Here is a 24,752-nt window from a genome sequence, read left to right on the forward strand (position 1 = left end):
CTGTGGTGTGCAATGCTCTGCTGTAGTGTGAAGTTTGTAAGTGCACCTGCAGTGAAATTTGGACACCTGGGAGGTGAGACACTGACTCTCTTTCAACAGTACATGGCTCGTGTAGCATTCAGGCTTCCCTCTTTATCTGAAGGCTGTTCCTTGGTAGAGGAAGGTACTATAAATTAAAATTGGAACTGAACCAAAATTTTGGTTTTAATTTTGAGTGTGTCACAGGCTGTCTCTGAACTCTGGCAGGTGATGTAGTCAAAACCAGAGGCCACTCTCCAGATTTTGGACCCAAGTTGGACTTTCTGTGCCCTGTCATGGGGGTGGCCTGCTGCAGCTGCTGGTGGAGTCAGCAGCACTGCTGTGGCCTACTGGTGGCTTCCAGGGTCTTTGCTCTTAGAAGCACGGCCAGATGTCCCTTTGCCACCTGCAAATGGGGACTAACAGTACTTCCCTGTATTGTTAAATCATATGGTGCCTATATATTAGGACAGTTTTCTTGAGTGAATTAAGTTTGTTTTAAAGCAGTATAGTTGCTGTTTTACCTTATTGTAAACTTAATTTGTGTTTTCTCAGGAGTCTATAAAACTGGACTGAAATCATGTATGTATTTCAGAATATTCTTGAGAAGAAATAGGAAAAAGTCAACCTTCTGACTTCTGTACTATTAAGTTTCTTTCTTTTCCTTCTACCCCTTTCCTGGGGTGTCATTACCAGAAGCTTTTTCATCCTGTTTTATGTCAAAAGATTATTAGGGCTTACTTCCTTTTTATTATTTTGTTTTTATTTTTTCAAGATCAGTGATGATACAGTGTTTCTGAGAGCAATGGGGTGAGGGTGGTATTAGTGGACAGGTGAATTTTGCAAAAGACTCCTTCTGCTGTCACCCTTGTTGATAGTTTCAGAAGGGATAAAACCTGAACCAGCATTAGGATTACTCCAACTTTAAGAATGGCTTGGTGGGCTGTTGTTAGATTACATTGCTTGGAAGAGAAAAAAGCACATGCTATTCTCTCAATACTAATGATATTATTAATAATTGGCAGTTCTAGACATTGTCTTATTCATGTGCTTTCTGTCTTGTCTGGCGAAGTACATAAGCCGTGCTGTAATCACACACCTCAAAACCAGGAACAATCATTTTTATCCCTGTTTTAGGCATCTGAGATACAAAGCTGTGAAAGAGCGTAGGCTTGCCTGCAGTCACTTAGCAGGTTAGCATTAGCAGGGAATGGAATAAAATCCACATCTGACTTTCCAGTTTTGTGTCCTTCCCCTTGGTGGAGGCTGCTGCTCTGAAGCTTTCCTGGTAAATGCTTGTCTTGAGATGTGAATAGTCTCATTGAATTCTGTGCCAGTTGGGCATCTTTTGCTAATACTCAACTTTGATTCATAAAGCTGCTTTAAAAAAAAAATCCTACCTTCAGAATAGTATGAAGTTACTGACTTGTAACTTAGTTATATTTATTGACAGGAGAGTCTAAAGTAGAAGGAGAGCTTACTTAAGAGTTTTTGCCAGTAAACATGGTATTTAAGCTGCTGTGTTTATTGCACTATTTATTACCCTTACGTTTATTTAATACTAACTTACTTTGTGAAGTTGATAAAAGGAACAGAATGGTTTTTCATTGCAAAGTTTTTAAAATATGATTCATGCGAAATAGTTCTTCAAATTAAATTATTTTTTGTATTCATAATTTAGTGCAAAATCACAACTAATTTTCTTATGAAACATAGAATTGACAGAAGCAGCTACTTTGGCACTCTGGCAGTATTGTGACAAGTAGGGTAACTTACTTATTGAACTTTTATTTCTAGACCCAGTAAATGTGCAAGATTTTCAGATTTGCTGTTCACTGGTGTTTTGTTACTGAAAATAAAAATTTGATGTAAAAATTGGAGCTGTATTTGAGGAGTAAAGAATACTTAATGTCTGAGTGTAGATCGGATCATAGTATTCTCATGATGATAGCAGCATTTTATTTTTAATATTTATAAATTTGGTTGCATAAAAGATGAATTGACAAAGAGGAAAAGGATGGTTTTGGTGCTTTCCAGTGTTCATGCCTTTTCCTTTATAGCACACAAATGCATAATGTAATAGCAAGTCTTTATGAGCATGGACAATTCAGCATGTGAAAATAAGCTAGCTTCAGGCATATCTGAGCACAAAGAAAGCTAGTACACCAAAATTTCAATTTTTAGCAAGGGGAAGGAAAGTTAACAGGATTTTATGAGACTACACTAAGAAAATCAGTTGCTTAGGAAGCATGGAATTTTTGTTGTCAGAAATCTACCATGTGGATGTTTCTATGTAAGAGGTTTTATAAAATGTAGCGAATACTGAAAATAAGAAGCAGCATTTTATTGACCCTTAATGTTGCAGAGTCTCATTCAGCAAAGATAAAAATAATTCAGTGGACTTGCACAACATGGGATCTATGGAACTTAATGCAAGTGGAAGCTCTCTTGACAAGAAGCTTATCAAGTCCTGCCTATACCTCCCCTTTCTGAGGGGAAGCGGGAAGGTGTCTTCCCTCTGCCTGTTTGGTGTGTTCTGCCTGGGGTTTTTTATTATTTATTTGTTTATTATTTTTTCTTTCTGAAAGGCAATATGCATGTAGCAAATTGTTGAGGAGTCTGCTTTGAGATGCTGTGAAACCACATGAACTTCATTCCTGGCTGTGGGGTCCCTCTCCTCTTATGCAGCTGTAGCAACAGGAAGGTTTCTGCTATCCATGCTCTCAGGAGGGGCTTTATCCTGCGCTTCTGAAACCCGGAGTTCCCCACGGCAGGGTTGGGTGCTCACATTAAAGACCTTTCCCTTAGTACTGTTAATGGGGACTGAGCTGGCCCATTGCAGGATTCACAGAAGGGTTAAGCCTGGTCCTGGGCCTCTGGTGAGCTGGGTCGAGGATTGGTGACTACACTGTCCTCCTGAGTGTTGGGCAGTACTTTACTGCTGTTGGGTTGATGGCTTTCAGCCAGTACCTTTCAGTTCTTTCCCCAGTATGCTCTTTCTGCGGGCTACAAAAGGACTTTTAAGCTTATGCCATGTTAGAAGTTGTCTCTTTTTGTTTTGAGTTTGTTTTTCATTTGTATCCCTGTCCTAGACAATCAAGAGTTATCCAGCAATGGCAGTGGGGAAAGCATGTCACATGATAACAGTTAGGATTATATCCCTTGTAGTAGAATAGTATGTCTTCCCTCTGCAGCCTGTGTGTTCTTTTATGAAGCAAATAATCCTAGTTTTTTTGTTTCTGTATGTGAGAGAATGCATTTTTCTGTGGTTGTCAAAGCAGTATTTAAGAGAGAGATATCACAACAAATTTGGAGATGAAGCTGGATAAAGAAAACATGGAATGAAAATGGAAGGAGTGAGGGAGAACTTGAATTCTTACTTCATTTTGTCCTCTTCAATGTGAAGTAACTCTGTGAAAGTCAGTGGAGCTAAAATGCTGGGATGTTCTGCATTAAAATTTGTCTGTAGAAGTTGGAAGGAAGTTACTCTTTTTTGTCAGGTTGATGAAAAAGGCATTTTTGTGGTTGGCCATGTTTTGGTTTGCTTTCTGCAAGTGGTCTTTGAGCCACATCATGCCTACATTTAACTATAGTTAGCAACATCATGCTTAATTTTTTTTTTCCAAACTGTATGGGGTGAAGTACAGGAACATCAGTTTGTCTTGTCCTAACATCTAAAGAGCTCAGTCCTGCAGTTACAATTGTGCAACTGGATTCCTGAACAAAAAGCCAGAACCAGAGTGCATCAGCAACGTGCACCCCTTTGCAGGTCTGCTGCCTGGTGGCCTGTAATTCCTCAGGAAAGCTGCAGATTTCACATTATTCTTAATTATTTATGTTCAGATAGTCCTACCAGGGTCAGGCACCTGTTGTACTCTGTGATCAACGCACAAGCTTATAGGCTGTCCCTGACCTGATGATGAGCAATGTAGGAAGAGCTGGGAATACAGAGAGAGACATTGCTGAAACATGCAGAGTTCACATAATTGTGAAGAGGGTGGAAGAGCATGAAGTGTGAGAATGCCATTTGGTAGATGATAAGCCATTTTGTTTGAGTGTATTTGCTTCCCAAGTTGGTTATCTGGTTAGGGAAAGAAAGCATTCTGATGTACTGCAAATCAGTGGTCAGAGATGATAGATTTTGAAAGAAGTAACATTTTCACCTCCACTTCATTGATATGTCTGGCTTTAGATGTTCTTCCTCTTTGCAAAAGGCTTCTTTATATCCAAATATCATCTTGAATAGTGTAAAATTCTTGCCTGGCTCAGTTCTCATCAGTGAGTGCTCTGTGCCACAAAGTTGCGAGTTCCAGGGTTTACCTTTTGTTTGAGTATGTGAGTGATTCTTTTTCATATTTAGGTAAAGTGTCTTTATTTGTATTTCTTCCCTCTAATTTGTTTGAGATTCTCTTTCGTACATTGTGTTAAACATCAGTCATCAAGTACTCATAATGTATTTTGAAACAAGTACACAAAATTGCAGCATGATCCAGCACTGATTACAGAACTATAGCATATGAATTAATAAGAAAATAAAAATAGCATAATTAATTTCCAGCTGCTTTTGGAGAAACAGAGGTGTTTATAGGGAGAAATTTGGTGTCTGCAAAATGAAGAATGGCAAAACTCTTAGCAAATGTATTAATGCAAGCAATTATTCACAATTTACTTCCTCTGTTGTATTGATTAACATTGTGTTCCAGTGTTGAAAGAGTAAGCAGAAGCTCCAGTGCCATTCTTTTAAAACTGTTGGACTAAATAAAAAGCACAAGTGTCAGAAGTACAGCAAGGGAAGGAAGTTTTTAACTTTATTTCTTAGTATAGAAAATCTTAAATAAGGGAAGTAAATTACACATAGATAAGTGTAATGGTTGAATGTGTCCATTTCCCATTGCTATGAGAAAGATATTCCCATCAATATGAGAGAGAATTGCCTCTGTGTGTGTGTGTGTGTAAAATAATCTTTTAAGTGTTTCCCTTGGTAATAAATCAGTATTTTCCTTGCATCTTCTGTGTGTGCTTGCTTGTGCTCATCTGCCTCTCCTCAGCTCTGTGTACCAAAGCAGCATAAAGTCTGTGGGTAAACGTGACCTAGGCAAAATCTTGCACTGTGAGGGCCCTCACCACACTTTGGTCCCTCAGTTTCCTTTGGAGGAAGCTGTTGAATGGACCTGGATACTCAGTTGCAGGTTTTGAAATGTCCGCTTAGTTCACCCTTAGTCGGGGTTGGCCTATTGTTCAGGTGGGAGCTCCAAACAAAGCTTTGGGCCTGTGTGGCTGCAAAGTCTTCCTGGTTTTTAATCAGCGGAGGAAGATCCTGCCCTCCTGAGAGACACGTCTAGAGGAAGCAGATTATTTATTTATATAGTGAAGTGGACTCTCGAGGATGTCCCTGTCGAGCTTTCTGTTTTGCTGCGCTGTGTGATGACGGGGCCAAAGTGAGTGAGAGGATGCTGGGGTATGAGGAGGGAAGCACCTGAGAAAACTGACCAAATACTGTGTTTTGTCTAAGAATTGTCCTGCTGTTTCTCTGCCACAAGTGATCTAGTTTCTGTGTGCTGTCCTGGATGGACCCACAAGACTGCATTTGAAGTTTACTGTTATTCTTTGCAGAAAGAGCAAAATCGAAACGGGAGGTGAGTCTGTCATCACAGACATCCCCACGCAGTGGGTTACGGGAGAGAAGGGCACAGTTCAGGTCCTCCAGTAAGGACAGTATGTGTTCTCTTATTCAAGGATCCTAGAGGGGAAAAAAAAAAATCTTTGTGAGTGGGGGATGGTGTTTTGTGGAGCACTAACAGGCTTTGCAGAGATTGAGCAGGGCTGAAGGATAGCGTGGGGGCAGGCACACTGGAAGGAGGGAGGGTTTTATGCCTCGTATTCCTGGCCCTTATGAGCCCTTCTGTACGTTCACTTGCGTGTCTGCTGCCTTGACATTCCAGTTATACCTATTGAACTGATTTAAATCATGATTTTAGTCAATAAACACTTGGTTTAAATTGGTGCTTGTAGTCTCATTTTGCTCTGGTATTTTTGTTTGTTTTTTCAGAAGCAATCTCTATTGGTAGACAGTCGTTAAAATATGTTGCTAAATATAGCCTTTACACTAAATTTGGCACAACTTTTTTGTTAGTTCAGAGGATGCACTGTATGCCTGCACACTTTCTAAGTGATTATATGACTTACATTCATTTATTTAGATTGCAACTGTTAAAGTTTTTATTTAGGACATGACAAATGATGCTGTTTTTTAATTGTGGCCTTTAAAAATGTCCTATTTATTAAAGCCACACTCATGCACAAACACACATGTACACACAAGTAAATGCAAATAGAGTTTACACTTAGAATATCAGTAAAGTATTAACCCTAATACGGTAACCCATTCTACTTAACAGAATGCAAGCTTTTAGAGCTAGTAGAACTCAAACTTCTCTGCTTTGTTTTCTCAGATGAGAAGGAAAAACAAATGATCTTGCTTTTTCAATTCCCATTTAATTTCTCAGCTTTACAGCAAACACCACTAAGTGACTTTATGGAACAAAGACTCTGCAAGGGCAGTGAAAGGTACTACTTTCAGGTAACTTAGTTCTAAACCTAATACTTGTTCTTGGTACTTCAGTGAAGACTTACCTGTTGAGTATTTGAGCTTTATTTACAGTTTTGACATCAATAAATTTGCAATTTATTTTAATTTAATATAAATTGAGTTATATAATATTACAGTAGAATTTAACATTGGTTTGTAATAATTTAAAGGCAAATTGCAATTAGGTATTTCTATTAAAATACATTTAGCAACAATAACATCTGAAATTTGAATATGATTTCTTTGTTCGGAAGGAGTTTGCTTGTAACTGTATCTGTTTCTGTGAACCTGAATATATTTTTTTTTTAAATTACTTCATTATCTATTTTCCAGAGTTTCTGTTTGTAATAGCAGATGCCTTGGGCAGTATCTTCCGCCATTAAGGAATGCAGAGTAGCTCACTAGGTAAAACTGTGGCCATATTAACCTTTCTTTGTGGGTGCTAGACCCCTCCGCAGCTTCTAAAAGATATAGATGTAAAGGATGTTAAGATGAACAGATACCTGTTTACACGGATATGTACTTAATATTAAAAAAATTGATTATTTTAAAATTCCTGTTGCAAGCTTTCCTTTAGACTAAGTGGCATGTGATTGTGGCTTTAATTTGCACTCTCAGCACGTGAGAGCGTACTTTACAACATCCAGGGAGGAATCTAGCAGTACTGGTGACCAGAAACCGAAAAGTGAAACCAAGTTGTCACTAGATGATTCGTGTGTTACTCAGGTATTAGATGGGAAAAAAAAATTAAAAAAAAAAAATTGGTAAATATTCCATAGCAAGTCTGTGGGCTGACACGGGTAAAGAATTCTAACCCCCACCCTACCAAAATATTAATAGCATCTGAGCAGTCAAAGAGCTTGATAACATATATTGACTCTGCAGCTCCAAGCAGGTTTTCTGCAGCAGGGGAACTGTGTAGCAGTTTCTGTGACCATTAAGGAATGCAGCGTTAGACCTCAGGTAGTAGAAGGATTGTGCTCAGAAATGTGGAGTGTGGTGACACGGTTACACAAACTACTCATATATTGCTATTTTGCCTGCCCCCCCTCGCCCCCAAGGAGGAGTTACACACTTCAAGAAGTGGCTTTACGGCCTCTCTCTGGAGCAAACTTAAGTTCATGATCCTGTCTTTGTCTTGTTTTTCCGTATTCTTTTGTATCAATGTGTAGGGTATTCAAAGGTTCAGCAGTTATTGAGCTCTTGTATAACTAAATATATAAAGATAAGATTAGAAAGCTAAATAGAAATCAGAAGAAAATCGAAGCAAAGGTTAAAATGCTATTGCAGGTCCCAAATGTTTAAAACAGTAGATTTTTATAAAGAATAAAAAGAAAACCTTCCTCAAAAAATTGAAGTGGGAAGGTTACTGAGTACTACCTACTCTTAAGAGAATAAGCCAATGTAACATGAATCACTTAACCTGAAAGGGTTGTAATTTTCGTTTTCATGTACATTTGGTACAAGATCAATAAGAAAATATAGTAGTCACATATTTAGGCAACTTTTTGGTAGAAGCTGTTTATTGCTGAAGCATTCATGTTTTTTGCTGCCCTAAAACAATCAGCTCTTGTTTAACGTAAGTGTTTAAACAGAATGCTTTACTTCTCCCCCTCTGCTGTGCTCTTGTGACACCACACCTGGAGTACTGCATCCAGCTCTGGAGTCCCCAACATAAGAAGGACATGGACGTGCTGGAGCGATTCCAGAAGAGGGCCAGGAAGTTGATCAGAGGGCTGGGGCATCTCTCCTATCAGGATAGACTGAGAGAGTTGGGATTGTTCAGCCCAGAGAAGAGACTGCTCCAGGAAGAATTTACATCAGCTTTCCAGTATCTCAGAGGGCCTACAGGAGAACTGGAGAGGGACTTTTTACAAGGGCATGTAGTGATAGGACAAGAGGAAATGGGTTCAAACTGAAAGAAAGTAGGTTTAGATTAGATATTAGGAAGAAGTTCTTTACTGTGATGGTAACTGCACATTGTGATTGTCCCATTCCTGGAAGTGTTCAGGGCCTGATTGAATGGGGCTTTGAGAAACCTGGTCTAGTGAAAGATATCCCTGCCCATGGCAAAGACACCTGGAGACTGGAACTAGATGATCTTTTAGGTCCCTTCCAGCCCAAACCATTCTATGATTTTATAATGCAACAGACTATATAGTTACTGTATTTCCATAGGATTGAATTATTCTTGTTCTAATTTGCTTCTTTCCCCCCCACACACACTCCCTCTTAGACATGTGAAATGTCGAGGCTTTCTTTCCTTTCAGAAAATAAGTATTTGAGCCAAGATTTTCTCTGGAGAATTCGTATCTTTGATGGTGTTCTGTCTGAGATCTCAGAGAAACCTGTTACTTAGCATGTGCTAAGCAGTGTTTTCCTGCTAGGTAACATTGAAATGGACTACTGGTCAAGCTAAAAGATCTGGATGTAAAATTCATTTTGGTCTGAAATCAGAGTTGATAAGAGCTTGTGCAATTCCACTGAGGCTGCTGAACAGAATTTGGCTGTGTTAGTCACAGGGATTGTGGCAAAACCAGCTAGAAGCAGTGTGCGTTTAAAACATTGGTGTAACTATGTGACTAACACTTGATTGGAAGAATGTCCCTCCTTTTTTTTTTTTTTTATTTGGGGAGGGGGGAGGTGGTTGTGGTATCCCATCACTGCAAATAAAACTCACTTTTTTCCTTTCCTTTGAAGAGTTACTCAGATGGATCAACTCAGTGAAATAATCCACCAACAGTTCATGTTTAGATAACAGGTGGTCTCTTTTTTGGAAGAGTATTGTACTCAGGAACTTAGAAAATTTGATCGTCACAACCAGAAGCATTTCTGCTCTGCTGAACCAAACTAGTGTCTCTGCTAAGTAGTTTGCTCTCCTGGCAGCATAGAGGGAGTGGAGAGGCAGGTGCTCTGTCTTAACCTGAGCACTCTGAATCTGTACATAAGATAAACTACAGGGGAATGTCCTTTACAAAGCATCACAGATACTGTGCACTGTCTGCAAAACAGATTCTGTCGCTTCCCCAAGTATGTCTTCTCCCACACACCCAAAAGTGATGGGGGCAGTTAACCATCTGTGTGATTCCCCCACCTCCCATCCAAAAAAGAGCTGCTGCCTTGCCCAGGAGCTGTGCCCTGTTAGGTCTAATCACTGGCATGCTGAATTCAGTGGGAACTTTGCTATAGACTTCAGTGAAAATAAATTTTGACTTCATGAATCTCATTGAGGTTTCTTGAAGGTTTAGCTGTACTTTACCAGTATAATGATACTAGTGATTGGTGTGAATTTTCCTGTTTTACAAATGTTGCTAAAAGTATGTGGTTACCTTAGAGTAAAGGTACAATGTGCCACTACAACCTTTTCAACTATGGAGACCAAATAAAGCAGTAAAATCCTTTTCACAAAGATGTGTTTGCATTTAGGTAAGTTTACTTTTTAGCCTTTTGAGGTATGCTGGTATAATTGGAGTAGAAGTACACACCAAAAAAATAACTTGCTGGGTATAGACTTGTGTCCTGGTGCTGTAGTACTTGGTCCAATTGTCTTCTAGTATAGCTGGAGCAAGGCTATTTTCCAAGGGAGACAAATTCATAGAATAATGCATAGATTATACTTTAAAGGTGCAAGGAGTGAAGAAGAGGGATCCTGGAGTGAGTTTCTAGTAAAATATGTCCCAGACACTGAATGAACTTTCTTGAAATATGACCTGGGGCACGCACAATGCTCTATCAAGTATAATTTATTATTTAGGCTCAGATATATTTAGAGGCATGAGGGAAAATACATTCCAACTCTGCACTTATATTTTAACAAGCAAATGAAAGGTTAGTGCTTCCTTAAAGGATTTTGGCAAAGGTTGAAAATTGTGCCATATAGAACAGGGGAAAAAAAAAACACTGGCTAGTGCAGAAGTTTTTGCCATTAATTTGCTTCGTACTCTTGGTTAGATTGCTGCCTCTTTCTTTCTCTGTTTCTTCATTTACAAACTTGGGATAGTGATGGCTTCTTCCTTTCTGAAGTGTTGTGCAGTCTGAAAGAAAAACTTGGTAGTGAGTAGTGGGCAGAAAGTTGAGAAATATTGTCCAGATTATTTGGGTTTTGTTTGTTTGTTTGTTTGTTTGTTGGTTTGTTTTATTACCATGGGTTGACTCTATCATAGGATAAAATGGCAGTTACATTAACTGTGGTGGTGATGTAATATCTGGGAAAATTTTACACTGTTTTGTTTGTTTATGAAGATCTAGAAAAAGATACCTGCTTCTTTCTCTGGAGAGATGGACTTCAGGTTGACTATTAGAATTTCATTCTAACAGAGTCAAAACAATTCACTTTCTAAACAGATACGTAAACAAAGTGTTTGTGTGTACTGTAGAACACAGGTAGTTTTGTCATTTATATATTACGTATTTCGTTAAACATCATATTGTTAGGGTGTAATAACACTTTGCTCTTCTGTTGTGTACTTTTACAGGCATCAACTAACTACATTTTACAAACATTTCAGAACCAGTGCTACCTGCCCCCGTTTTGCAGATGGCAGAGTAGACCCAGGGATGTTCAGGTAAGACCAGATGACTGGTGGCAGAATCAGGTACAGAATTTGTGAACTTCCTGGCAGTTTCTTCATGACTGTTTAACTTACTACACCAGCTACCTCTTTATTACTAAAGCATCTGCCTTGTGTATGTCCACATTACTTTCTCTATATTGGTAGGTGAAAAAAAAATGATGATGAACTGTCATCTGTTGACTTCAGGCTTACTGGTTAAGTAATTGTGAATTTACATACTTGTGAAGTCTGTTAGCATCCAGGTTCAATTCAGAATTCTTCATCTACATTTAAGAGCTTGTACTGCATGATAGAAGAATAACCTTGCAGGTCAGAGCTTTTGGGCCTGGTGTTTTGTTCTTCCAACCCAGAGTCTCTTCTTAACTCAGTGCTGTGTGAATACTGCCCTCTGTTCTTCCTAATTCTCTGAAAATGACTTGTGCAAGGATGCATAGGCATGTTTTGTTTGTGGCCCAAGATGTGTGAAGCTGATGGAAACATCTTTATCCTGGTTCCAAGAACAAGATAAAATGTCCTGTTGCTCAGGAGGACTTTGCAATTCAGGCTTGATCTGTACCTGTGTATTTCAGTGTGTTCAGTTCAGCTGTCTGTCCAGAGCTTCTTCCTCAAGGGTTGGCCTGGAAGGAGGTTGGCATTGTGGCAGTGTGGGGTTTTGTGGGGTACTTTGTAGTTCAGGTCCCGAGTTTGAACATGTAGTTTTATACTAGGTCAGTAGCCAGGAAGCCTAATGACTGTCTTTCAAAGCAGATTAGACTGAGAATCCATGGATCTTGTGCTTTCATTTCTCAGGCTAGTACAGTTCAGAGCTGTGGTCTTTTGTGCCAACCTAGGGTTTTAAACATGTGCTACTTTCTCTGGTACACAATCTTGAGCATTCCAGAACTTGATTTCACAGAAAACTCTGTAATATCTTGTTCACCTCCTGATTTCAAATTAACCATCTGTGTGGTGTAGTGTGAAATAAAATGATAGAAAGCTGAGAAGATAATCGGTAAAAATCTGTAGATCCTAAGGAAGTTATCCCCCATCCTTACTTTACAGTTCCAACCAGCACTATCAGGATTTTTAACTGCTGACCCTTTTTTAGATGCTGACGAACTTGCATCTTTTGGACTGAGTTTTCCCTGTGTTGGGCTTATATCTTTAAGACGGGGCCCTGTAGGGTTTTCATCTGAGGGAGATGAGAAAGAATTACTAAAATAAAAATATGTATCCTAAAGGAAAAACAAAACAACCAAAAACCAAATTCTAAACAAACCCCAACAAAACAAAAAATGGGAAAATGGCCTATAGATTTTAAGGAGCTTGGCCTGAAGAATGCTGGTCCCGCTTGTCGTCCAAAGAATTGATTTTTATTTCACAAATACAAAAGTTTTTTGTTCAGTTCATTTTTAAGAATTGTGCTTCAGTTGTGGAGAGGACAAAGATCTTTATATACTTGATTACTTTAGTGCCCAGTCCTGCAATGCCCCTGTCACACAGTCTCCCTGAGCTATTGCAGTTGCAGGATTGAAGCCCTACATGCAGCTAATCTTACAGGGACCTGATCCTGCTCCAGGGCCTTTTTGGCACAGATCCTTGGGCACGTGCACAGTTCTGGGTAAGCTGTTGTGGCTTGGCATCAATGAAACAATGGTGAAGATGGATCTGATTGTGTATTCCGGTTCATGAAGCAGGGAGGTTCCTCTTGGAAATCTGATACGGCTGGTTACATACAGAAGTTTGTAAATTCTGTAACCTGAGTGATTTTTTTTTTTTAGAGGTGTTTCTCAAGAAATAGGACATTCAGAACTTTCCTCTTTTCTCTTTGAAATGTAAGGCTAAACAGATGACAGTGAAAGGAAATCAATTAGGATATAGATAAAATAAAAAACAGAAGGAGTAAACGACCCAATAATGTTTATTTTGGTTTGGGGTTTTTGTTTGTTTTTAAATACTTCTTCCTACAGTTAATACGTGAATACAATAATCAATTTGTGTAATTTCTTGGAAAGTTCCCTCAATATAAGTTTTGCAAAAGCCAATAAAGTTTTTGTAGACAAATAAATATTGTGAGAAAAAGTAAAACAAATCTTACCCTGACAGCTAGGGAGTAGGTTTCAGATGGGAACCAGGCTCAAGCCATGTCGTGACACTTCCTTGACCTGGACCAGATGTTTCTGTCTCCTTGGAGAACTCACAGTTTTAAGCAAAGTTAACACTGGTCAGTTTTTGCTGCTGGTGTTTGGAATGTTGTAGACAACAGTGAGAACTGAAAATCATCAGGTACTTTTCATTCTGCTGCTGCTTGGGAGTTCTGTTTTGTCAGGTCCCACTAAGTTACACTTACCAAGAAGGGGTTGTCTAGTTGGGGTATGAGAAGTGTGTTTATGCTTCCACTGGTTTCAAAGTATCCTGAAGAATAAGGTACTAGCTTGACTGCTTGGTGCTGCAGTTAGACTGCCATGGGCATGTAGGCACCAGAAAGTTAGTTCAGGGATCTTCCTACTGGATTAGTAACACTGCAGAATGTAGGATTAGTGGAGAAATAAAAGGAAAATAAGAGGATATGGCTGGATATGGTTCACTTGCATCAAAGGGGAATTTCATGTGGGGTCCTAGTATTTTCTTCTTGTGCTTTATGGTGTTATTGAGACCTGCAGTGGGTGTTGGATCTGATCCACTCTGTTGCTAGAGCCTGCTATTTCTTTTCCCTTGTAGCCAAGGACTGAAGGTGGCTCTTAGATACGTGTCTGCAATTACCAGTGCTCTGTAGCAGGGAAAAGTCTGAACCAAATAGTTCTGGATAAGGAAGTGTGTATATTTCTAATACTCAGAGTGAGGTAAGAGAACAGTGGTGCCTGGCATGTCCTCTCCTTGCAAGGTGCTGGCTGTGTTGGGATTGGCAGAGTGTGCCTTACAGTTCTGATTCCCTGAACATCCAGATTGATGACTCTCTTCTATAGCTCCTTGCTAGTTTGTCTGTCTGGGTTTCCTGTAGTGTGGAGATTGGGATGGGTAAGGACAGCTGTGAGGAGCATTTTGGTATCTTCCAGGCAGTCAGGACACAGACACACCTCAGTCTGGGAGAGATTCTCAGTATTGGAGCTGAGGTGTGGTCAGAGATTGTCGTGGACACCTGAACTTTGCCTTGTAAGTTAATTGTGTGGCCTACTAGGACTTTATGAATATATAGGTGGTGAGAAGGTGTTGTGTAGGGGGGAATATGATGGCTGTCAGAGACAACCCCACTTGTGAAGTTACCAGGGAAGCTTATGAAATCATGAAACTTTTTATTTAAGAACATACAATTTCTGTCCCTCAGATGCACTGTGCCAACTTGATTCATAGCCTGATGTTTTGTCATTGTTTCAGTCTTGAGCAAAAATTCAATCTGTTTATGGATTAAAAAAGACATTCCTGATATATTTCCTTTGGCTGCGGATCTGTAATTGTTGTTCTTGAGTTTATTTATGAGCTACTGTGGCCTTTACTAGAGATGATTTGCTTGTGGCATCAGGAAGAGCTGTTCCTGTTTTGAGTCTGACAGTTTTTCCTTTAGAGGAGGAGGTTCCAAGGAGTTAAGTTTCATACGGTTGGCATCAAGTACGTGGTGCGGTAGATCTCCAACAAGTTCACTGAAGCAGTTGTGGGATGTCAGAGGGGAAGAAGTGCTCCTCCCTAACTGTTCTTGCTTTCTGTGCACCTGTAACAAATCACTTGGCACCAAGAATAGAAAGCAGCAGTTTCATTGAGGCTGTTGATCAGGTTCATGGAGTCACATCATCTGCAGTCCTCTGTGCTTTTTCATTTTTGGGATTTAGAGCAGCAGAGGTTTTGCTCAAATAAAGAGAACCTCATCCCTTCTCATTGATTGCTGCTGCTCTTGTCTTTTCCACCTCCACGAAGTAGGTGTGACGAGTTACCTGTCTGAGGGGCAGTAGACAACATGTAAGACACGAGGATGAAGATTCAGGCATCTTTACTGTCTTGTTACTGTGGTGATAAAGTTTTTCCATTCCAGCGGCCTTATTCTTCTTTGGAGAATTTTACTCATTCATTAAGTTGGCCATGTATAATTGAAGTGGAGGGGGATGAGGAGAGGAAAAACATAAAATAGAAAATTATAGTTAAAAAATAAACATATGGAATCAGATCTTTTGGTAGAACTAGGCATGTTATCACCATATTAAAAGTTAAACATATGTATAATTCTTTATGAGACTGAGATTGTTATTTGGTTTCAAAACTGCACCTGACTGCAAAGATTTTTAGCCTAAATTTGTATTACTTCTGTGTAGAATCTTTGTCAAATATGTGAAGTTTACTAGCGGTGACAAGTATTTGATCATAATGTTATTTTAAACTTAGATACATCAGCTTCCAAAACTTAGGATTCTTGACAGGTATTTAAATATTTAAAACACCCTCCATAAGACTACGAAATACAGCAATTCAACTATATAAACAATGCTAGGGATAATGAACCAGAAAATATTCAAAATGGCATACCCTCTCCATAAATATTTCTCTCTTATTTTAACATTCTCCAGGGTGAATCACAAGGAAAGTAAATCCTGAATGTTTATTTATTCTAACTCACTAGCTTACTGATACAAGCTTTCAGGGAAGTCCATGAAGTCCCACAAGGTGGCAGGAGCTAACTGTTTTATGCTAGAGTCAAGGTCTGAGGGAAAATAAAGGTAATAAACTGATTTTGCTAGTTGCATGCATTCAGATCATAGGCAAATTAGGCCAAAATTTCCAAAATCCACTTTTGTGTTTCTTAGACTTCTGAATAATTTCGTCAAATGAATGAGATTCTGTCCTCAAGAATCTTACTTCAAAACAGAAAGTTCAAGCATTCTTATTTTGTTACCAAAACAGGACCTTTATTTTCACTAGGTGGTGGTAATTTGCTTGTAAAGTGTATTGTGGCTGTGAATGGAGAACAGGAATGAATCAATGCAGGAACTTGGTGGTGCATGAGACTCACAGTTTTAACAGATTGGCAGTGAGCATCTCTAACTTGCAAACCTGCCTTGACATTGTGGGAATGCTGATCATGAGGTGGGGCACAGCAACAGCGCTGAGGGACTGGGGAAGAGAAGGAATTCTCTGCTGCTTCAGTGAGGCTGCAGGGATGTTTTTCTTTGGAAAATGAAGAATCAAAACAGCATTAAAAGTGGCAGAGTTTGGGGATTATTGGAAATAATTAATACGGTTTATCCTAACTAGTGAGACTGTGTTGCCTAGTATACAGAAAATAAGGCTGAAATTTATTCCTTTCTCTTCCCAGTACCCTGATCTTTTTTAAGGCTGCTGGAGTTTTTGTTCCACTTTTTCTTGCTTTTGTTTCCACTTACCTGCTGATGGTCAGCTCTTCCCTGAAACAGTGTGTGATCAGGATGTGAAGCACTGCAAAAGGGCCAGGGGGTTAATCAAGAGTGTCTCATCAAACACATGATTTGAGACCTGTGGTTATATCCTCATTCTTGCTTAACCTTGCACTTCGAGTTCCAAGTCTCTAATTTTTGAAAAATCTCTCTGGCCTGTCTTAGAAATCTGTGGACTTGAGAGTTCCAGTTGGCGGAAGTAACAGTGAAAAAAACAGTAATAAGGCAAAGTGACTGTCTCTGATTCAATGGACCACAAAGTGGTGTTTTGAGACTTGTGAATCTCTTAATTTGTGATGAGATTTTATTTTAAATCAGCAAATGTCCATTTTTATTTTTTTGAATGAGAGGACAGATATTAATATTAACCAGGTATCTTTGGGAATGTGGGCAGTGCTGTTTATGTGGACAGACAATGCAATTCAATAGGACTAAGGTGAAGGTGAGAGTAGGTGGTTTTCTGAATTAGTGGATAGATATTGGAAGAAAAATAATTCAACTCACAAGAAATTTAAGTTTCTTCCATCCCACTTGGTGTCAATTGCTTGTCATTATGATGTAGAAAAAGTTTCTAAGCATGTGTGATGGGGCTATCTGGAATAACTATATGAATGAACTGAAAATTCTTCCATGCCTGTATGTGAAATAGCATTGTTGTTTTTCCAGCAATGATAGAAGGAACTTAAGGACATTTAAAACCAATTGTGTAGTGACTTATAGACCTGTTGCACTGGTGAGTGTTGTCCAGTAAAATAGCTACACTTTGTTAGGGACAGGGGTGACAGGACAAGGTAGAGATGAGCATTCTCAGCAGCTGCAATAAAGGAATAGCATATACCATCCTCTTGCCAATTTATATGAGCTTCAGAAGCATTTCTTTTTATACTTCTCTTTGCAGGAATTATGTATTTGTTTTTAGGGCTGACTTGAGTACTTTTAGTGGCTGCAGTCAGACGACACTTATAATTTCAAAGTGAAAACCTTGCGATTTCCAGTGGTTACACCTTTCACTTGCCTCTAATTTGAAAGGAATTTTAGTTCTTACATAAACAACCTAAAATAATTATTAGAAGTAAATAATTAAGCAAAAATTCAGCATTTGATGAACATACTATTGAAATCTGTTCTATGCAGTTGAAAAGGTGCATAATTTAGAGTTCTGTACCAATTGGTTCAGACTATCAGTATTTAAATGACTATCAGCTTGAATTATTAAGCAGTTGTTGCTTACTGAAAGAAACCTAGCTATATCTGTCATTACTTCTGTTTGAAATTTTCAGTCACACAGGTGAGATAGATGCCTCGTTCCCATTGCAGCTCAGAAGCAGTGGGTCACTTAAGCTGATAGGAAACTCTAAAAAAAATGTAAATGTATGTATGTATAAATCAATACTTTGCATACTGCATTGACTTCTGATGGCTGAACCTAGAATGTATGTAAATACAATTAAAAAAATCAGCGTCAAACTTTAAGGTGGGAGATGATGTATTGCTGTGGTGTCTGTGTTCAACAGCGTTATTTAAGTGTAGTCCCTGGGTGCTGCAAACATGGAACTTAACGTGGCTTGCAAAGAGTTTGCTACTGCTGCGTGTTCAGAATACTATATCAAGGTAAAGTTTGGTTCTTAGGTTTCTTTATGAACAAAAGGTCAATCATCATGATAATGCCAGGGTTAGAAAAAGTTGTGCAAACAACTTATTTTGACCACAGAGTGAATAGAGAAAAAGGCTCTGTAGGATGTATTGGGCAGAGGGTAGCTTTCCAGAGAACAATGGACAAATGGGTGGAGTTGTTTCTCAGCAGTGACATATAAATGATCATGAGATATACCTACTTTATGGTGTATGTAAAATTATTACAGTGAACTGGGAGGTCCAGTAAAGATTACTGAATAGTTTGGCAATTGATGGCAATATCTGTGTACGTCCAAATTAATTACAATATTTCTAGAGGAAAGAGATATGGGAGGTAAAGAGGAGTGCACAGGGTGTGTACCTCTCCAGTGTAAGTATCTTCTTCCAGGAAACCCAGGGGTCTTCCCTCCCTATCTGCCAAACCCTCAGTTAAATGTTTAGCTGGTCTGTTGATTTTGGTTAATTTAGGGACAATTGGAGTTGTCCCATCCACCAGATCCCCTACCGAGGTGCTGAGTGCTTTCTCTTCTCCATGACCAGCTTGGGAATTCAGGGTATCACTAACCTCTGGTAAATGCCCAACTCAATGAAGAGTCCAGCCAGACAAACAGACAATATATACTGCCTGTTTATTAACGAAGTTAGGAGTTCTATGTGTCCCTCCCAAGGCTAATTTGAGGGATTTTGAGGTCTAGAGAGTTGGGTGTGCAGAATGCAGTGTCTTTTAAAGAAAAACTGGAAAGATTCTTTACTATCAAATTTTAAAAGCACCTGTTAAAATGTAGCATTTTAAAACAAGACTATTGATAAAACCTGGCATCATCTGGAACCCTAAGTGTGTGTGTCTACGTGGTTTTGTAGTTACCTGAGTGTGCCTTCAATAAGGTAGAACGAGTATTAGAAGGAGTTTGGCAGTGATAGTGTGGAGCTCTGCGCACGCTGGTTTAACTTGCATTGAGTAAGAGTTGGTTGGATCAGGCAGAGCTGGGTTGGGCTGCTGTAGTTAGAGTTCCTAGTACTCGATCAGTTAGCTTAAAAATCAGGTTGCTGTGTCTAGCAGCTACCAAAACTAACTGGAGTCTTTGGGGCCAGTCACTGACAGGTGGTGCCATGTCCAATGAGGGCATGTCCTGGACGTTCCTTCAAGAGGCAAAAGCTGGTTAGGCTGCAATAACAACTCTTCCTGTGCTAGCAGGCTGCAAATCCTGTTTATGGATTTCTTTTATAGCACTGGATGTTAAAAACAGTACTTTCTCCTGGGAAATTATTATTTAATTAACTTGGTATTTATTTTTATATTAAGTTTTGTTGCTGTTGAAAGTGAAAAGTAGTTGGGAATAAGATCTGCTTATTAGAGGGCTTTTACTTGGCTTTTATAGGAGTGGGGGAGGTGGGGGAGGATGAGCCTTTGGTGCTCAAGGTAGAATTTTTGCCATGCCCTTCTACCCTTCCTTAAAGAAGCTGTCACTGAAAGCTAGAGCCCTTGGGAATGTCTGTGAAATACAGAAGTAAGTCAGCATTGAGGCCAAGTTACCTGTGTTTGCATCTAGTATGTGCCAGTCCATTTAGTATCAAGGCTGTGTTTAACACTCACCCCTCCTCACCCCCTTCCCCTCCCCCCCCCCAAATGTGTGGTAGGAAAGTAGAATTAAAAACAAAATAACAGAACAGTTAGTATGCTGAAGATTTACATAGGTGTCCATTGACGGGGAGTTAATATGTAGGTGTGGTTTATATACTGCATTGGTTTATAAGTGATGCCGTTAAGTTCACAGGTCACATGTACACCACACCCAAGCAGAAGATCAAATTGTAATAGTGGAATCACTTTGACAAAAATGTGAACATTAGAGAAGATGTTGAACTCCACTAGGTCACTTGTTACAGCAGCTTCTTGCTCCTAGAGGAGCACACTTGCCCTCTCTCAGGTCTTTTCATCACTAAAGCTAAGGGTTGCTGCTTTTGCTCTCCTTCCTTTTCCTGGGCTGTACCAGGCAGGGTCCCAGAGAGCAGCAGCAGTGGTGGTCAGCTGGGTGAGACATGTGGGGATGCAACTGATGACTTCTCTAAAGTTCAACATCAGCAGCTGGAAGTTTCACAGTCTCCTGTGGGTCATTGTACCTTTCTGTTGCAGTTCAAAATGCATTGGTAGAAAAGCAGCAGTGGGTCAGCCCTGCAGCCGCTGCATTTCACAGCACGTGGCTTTCATGTAAATACTCTTACTGCTAACCTGTGTTGAACTTAAGGAGTACAGGACAAATGCAGGAATAGGAGAGTTTGTGTCACTGGCAAGTCAGTGTTGCAGCCTAACAACTAAAGTGTGTCTGCATAGACCAAGGCTACAAGGTTTGTATCTATAGAGCATTTCATCCTTTGGTAACTAGTGGCCTATTGTAAACCTTTTCTTCCTGTCACTTAAAAACAAACGAACAAACAAAAAGCCCCCAAAAGCTGCTTGTATATTACAGAAGGGCCAATATATTAATGCTGTTATTGTGTTTGTATTTATATAATTAGGTAGCTAAAATGTAGATTGGCATCTGTTCCTTGCATTCATGCTGGAGTGGCAGGAAGAGACCCACCCTCTTCTATGGTGTCCCACAGATGTATTTTAGACTTGAATGCAAGAAACCTATATGATTTTTCCTGGTGAGGATGTTTGTTGCTTTTGTATGTGCATAAATCAATACTTTGCATACTGCATTGACTTCTGATGGCTGAACCTAGAATTTAAAAAAATAATAATTTGGTTTTGGATTGGACTTTTTTGGGGGTGGGGCTTGCATATTTGAAGCAAAATGTGAATTTTGGCTGCTGGTAATTTGTCTTGTGTTCTCTTGTAGTAAAGTGAGGTGTTGCATAATAAAAACTTCTTTTAGCTTTTGGGTCCCACACAAACACTGGGGAGAAAACCACAGACCAGAGGAAAAAATAGTGTCATCTTTTTTTCTTTTTCCCTTTTTTTTTTTTTTTAACTTGAATGACAAAAATTACTCATTTAGCTTTAGATAGTATGTAGACAAAACATAGAGAAAGTTTTAGAGGAGATGTAGTAGTCACTGATTCACATATCCAGCTTTGATGTCAGATCTGTAGATAAGAGCGAACATCATCACAGGTGATACTACAGCAGATGTTTTGCTCTGGTGTATGAAACAGTAAGCAGCACTTATTGCTGGAGATGAAATGACACTTTATTTTTTTTTGAGTTTGAAATTTGCAAGTTTTGCTTTTGCAGAAGCACCTCGAGTTCAATTAGTTTGCAGTCATTACTTGCCGGTAAAACAAAAGAACAGCTAAACATTGGGTGACATCTCATAAATCCACAGGAATAGTTGAAAAATTTACTTTATTTGCTGGATTTGCATGTTGAGTACTGAATTTACATGGTGCTTTCATGCTGGCATAACCCCCCTTGCTCATGTTTCCAGGGAGGAGTCCTGTGTCCTTGCTCACAGCTGCGGCGGCCTTGGCTGGGGCCAGCCATCTTCCTAGCAGCTCTGCTTCCCAGGGATGGCTGTGCCAGGCCTGGCTGTTGCCGAATCCCTGGTGTGTGCTGATGTGCCCCAGTAGCAGGGCAGGCACCCTGGGACAGGGTGGGTGCCTAGGCCCCCTCTGCCAGAGGGCAGGGGTGGGAGGGGAGGCTGTGGAGGTGGGAGAGCAGCTGTAGGTTAAAACAGTGTGAGGACAGTTAAAGGTCAGGCTGGGTTTGCTCTTAAGTAAAACTGAATGAAAATTATTTCCCTGCTGCATTTGCTGCCCTGCTTGCTTTTCCAGAAAGCATGTTTATGGAGGAAAATATAACCTGAATATGCCAAGAACGGGATGGCAACCCACCTGCAGGGACCTGACCTCTCCTCCATGCTCGCTCCCTCCCTCGCTTGGTGGTGCCACAGAGACTGATCTCATCTCCTGCCGTGGCTGGCACGGCCGCCAGCTGTCCACAGATGTGGACAAAACACATTTCTTTAAGTCGTTGCCTGTTTTATGAATCTTGCCCACTTTGTTCCCCAACTTATTCCTGTGGCTACAGAGGTCTGTCAGATTTTTGGCCCTTAAATCTAAAAGGAACAGGTCACAGATTACATCCCCAAACAAAGCTAAACTTAGGGAATTTTTGCAAATGTGATACCAGTGGGACCAAGCTCCAAAAATCTGAGCTCTGATTCTGGAGCGCTGAAGTCTCACATGGCACTTGATCACTATCTTAATAATCAGTATTCGAATTAGTACCAAACTTGGGCTTTCTACTGTGCAAGGTAATACTGAAACCAGAAGAAAATTACAAATGTATCCTGAGTGCAGAAGTCAAGCTACCATAGTGGTTTTTCAGCATTTCATTAAAATAAATTAAATTAAAAAGATTTATTTTTATATGTATCAAGATTTGAATTCAATTATGTACTTAGTGAATGAGATCTGAAACTGGAGGAAGTGGGCTTTTTTCTCCCTGTAGAAAAGATGACAATATTTGGCCCAAACACTAAAGGATTCTGTAAAAACAATTACACATACTCTAAAGGAAATCATTCAAATAAATAGTTGTGTGTAGTAGCTGTTTCTAATTGGGCTCAATGTTTTATCACAGTTAGTTTTCCATTTAGGAAGGAGGATAGGAACCATAAAACTTGATGCAAATTAGCAAAGTGAAATAGCTTTCTTTGCAGCTGCTCTTTGAATCTTTGCATGTCTTTTAAGTATATGCTTACAAAATATTGCATCAGTATATCTAGGGAAAAAACTGGGTTGTTTTAAAAACAGAAGTATATGTCCTAATAAAATGTTTCTGATAGAACTAGAAAATAAACAAGATTGTACTAAAGCAAGTTTCTTTTTAAAAGTGTGTTTTGCATCTTAACCTCATGGAGAACAGCTCTCATTATTAAAGCCAAAACTAGACAAAACCCTCCTAATGTTAAGAAACTTTGATACTGTAAATGTGCTGGGTTTTTTTTTGCTACAAGTAATGTGTGATCTTACATTGTGAGAAGCAAAATTCTTCATGTCTGAATTGGCTAGTTACTTGTTCTGGTAAGTCTAAAAAGGGGTCAACAGTGTTAGGATTTTATTCTGCCACATTGTATGTAGTATCTGAGTACCTTCCACCTACCTCAGAGAAGAACTGAGGTTAAACTTCTCAGGATAACAGTGTGGGGGAGGGATAAGAAGGGACAGCATGCTGCTTGTGGTAGGATTTTTGGCTTGGGTATTTTGTGCATTATTTAGGTATGACGTTCGTACCTGAAGTTTTTCTGACGCTTGTGATGTGTGGGTGTGTATAGCAGGTAAGAGGGCAGTGGCTTTCTGGTGATGGAAATGTGCTGTTGTCTATGTGCTGTTGATGTACTACATGGCTCAGAAAGCATTTGTGTTTGTGTGTGCATATATGAAAATATTTGATAAAACTTCTAAAAAGTGCTGAGATACAGGAATCATAAAAATGGTGATTCTGCTGTTTCTGAATACACAGATGGTTGATGTTGTTTTCTGGGATGTTTTATGAATCTGTTTAGTGTTGTTTTAAGTGTGGGGTATTGCAGTGTTATATAAGCATTGGATTGGGATTGTATCCATTTTGAGCTGAGTGGTGACTTTGTTTAGATTTAGTAGTTAATATTATATTTCTTCATGGAATTGCAATAAAATGGAGCTTCAGCAGTGATGCTAATTTATTAGTATTGCTGCAGTACTCTCTGTATATGTGAGCACAGTTCTTTTGTGAATTTTACAGAAGGCAATGTTACAGTAGTTGACTGATATCACATTTGATTGGGGAATTGTTTGGATGTCTTCAGTGATAGTCACTTCCAGGTTAAGTTTCAGAGTTTTTTAAACATGCTCTCAAAATGTTTGTTTCTTTCATTAATGTCATTGTTTGCTGTTATATTTCCTTACTGGTTAGCAGGAGAAAGCTTTCAGCCATGCAAGATTAATCAGTGTTACTTTTTCCCTTTCTATCGTCTTTGACCAGATCTTCTCCATCTTGGTCATTTACTAAGTTATTTTAGTGTTCATACAGTACCAGAGCAAAAAGCCAGAAGTCATCCTGTCTTGTCAGTTCAGGAGAAGATATATATATAGGGATGGAGTGAGTAAATTTGTGATCAAACTATCTCTGGGTTGACTTGTTTTAAATAAATATAGAAATAATTTGGTTCCTAATCTCTACCTGCCTGTAATGTAGGGAATGAGAGATGAGAAACTGTCACATATAAATGAATTTTGACAACTGTAGTTTAGGCAATACAGAACTTCAAGTTAGTTTTAAAACAGTACAGAATGACTACTTGACTCAAAGTGAGTCGAGTTCTAAGTGTGTATGAATGAGTTTAAAGCACAAGAGTTCATATACTTGTAGATGTTTCCTATTTCCTACTTCATACCTTTTTTCTGAGGTAGGTTTTTATCTAGCAGCTGAGGGATGATCCCTTCTCATGACTGTGTTTAAGCTTTGAAAAAATTTGTATCTCCCTGCAAGAAAAAAGCTGACTCAATTTAAAGTAATGAGTTTTCAACTTTTTTTTTAATTACTGTAAAAACACTAAAAAAAATGTCCTGTGG

The 24,752-nt window shown here is 39.2% G+C and overlaps 1 protein-coding gene across 17 annotated transcripts in view; it reads left to right on the top strand.

The window, feature by feature from the left end:
* The window catches only part of BBX (BBX high mobility group box domain containing), a 141,064-nt gene that overhangs the window by 6,388 nt on the left and 109,924 nt on the right, over nucleotides 1–24,752 (top strand). For 8 of the 17 annotated variants that reach the window (XM_051780977.1, XM_051780970.1, XM_051780971.1 and 5 more), the window contains exon 3: nucleotides 11,083–11,172. The exons of 6 other annotated variants lie outside the window; for them this stretch is intronic. The gene's annotated coding sequence lies outside the window, so the exon portion shown is untranslated. The remainder of the gene's footprint in view (nucleotides 1–11,082; nucleotides 11,173–24,752) is intronic. 3 more of the 17 variants (XM_051780978.1, XM_051780972.1, XM_051780968.1) reach the window with 1 other exon arrangement.

This window comes from Manacus candei, unplaced genomic scaffold (genome assembly GCF_025592945.1).
Source record: "Manacus candei isolate 608988 ecotype Guabito, Panama unplaced genomic scaffold, ASM2559294v1 h1tg000014l, whole genome shotgun sequence".
Lineage (NCBI taxonomy): Eukaryota > Metazoa > Chordata > Aves > Passeriformes > Pipridae > Manacus > Manacus candei.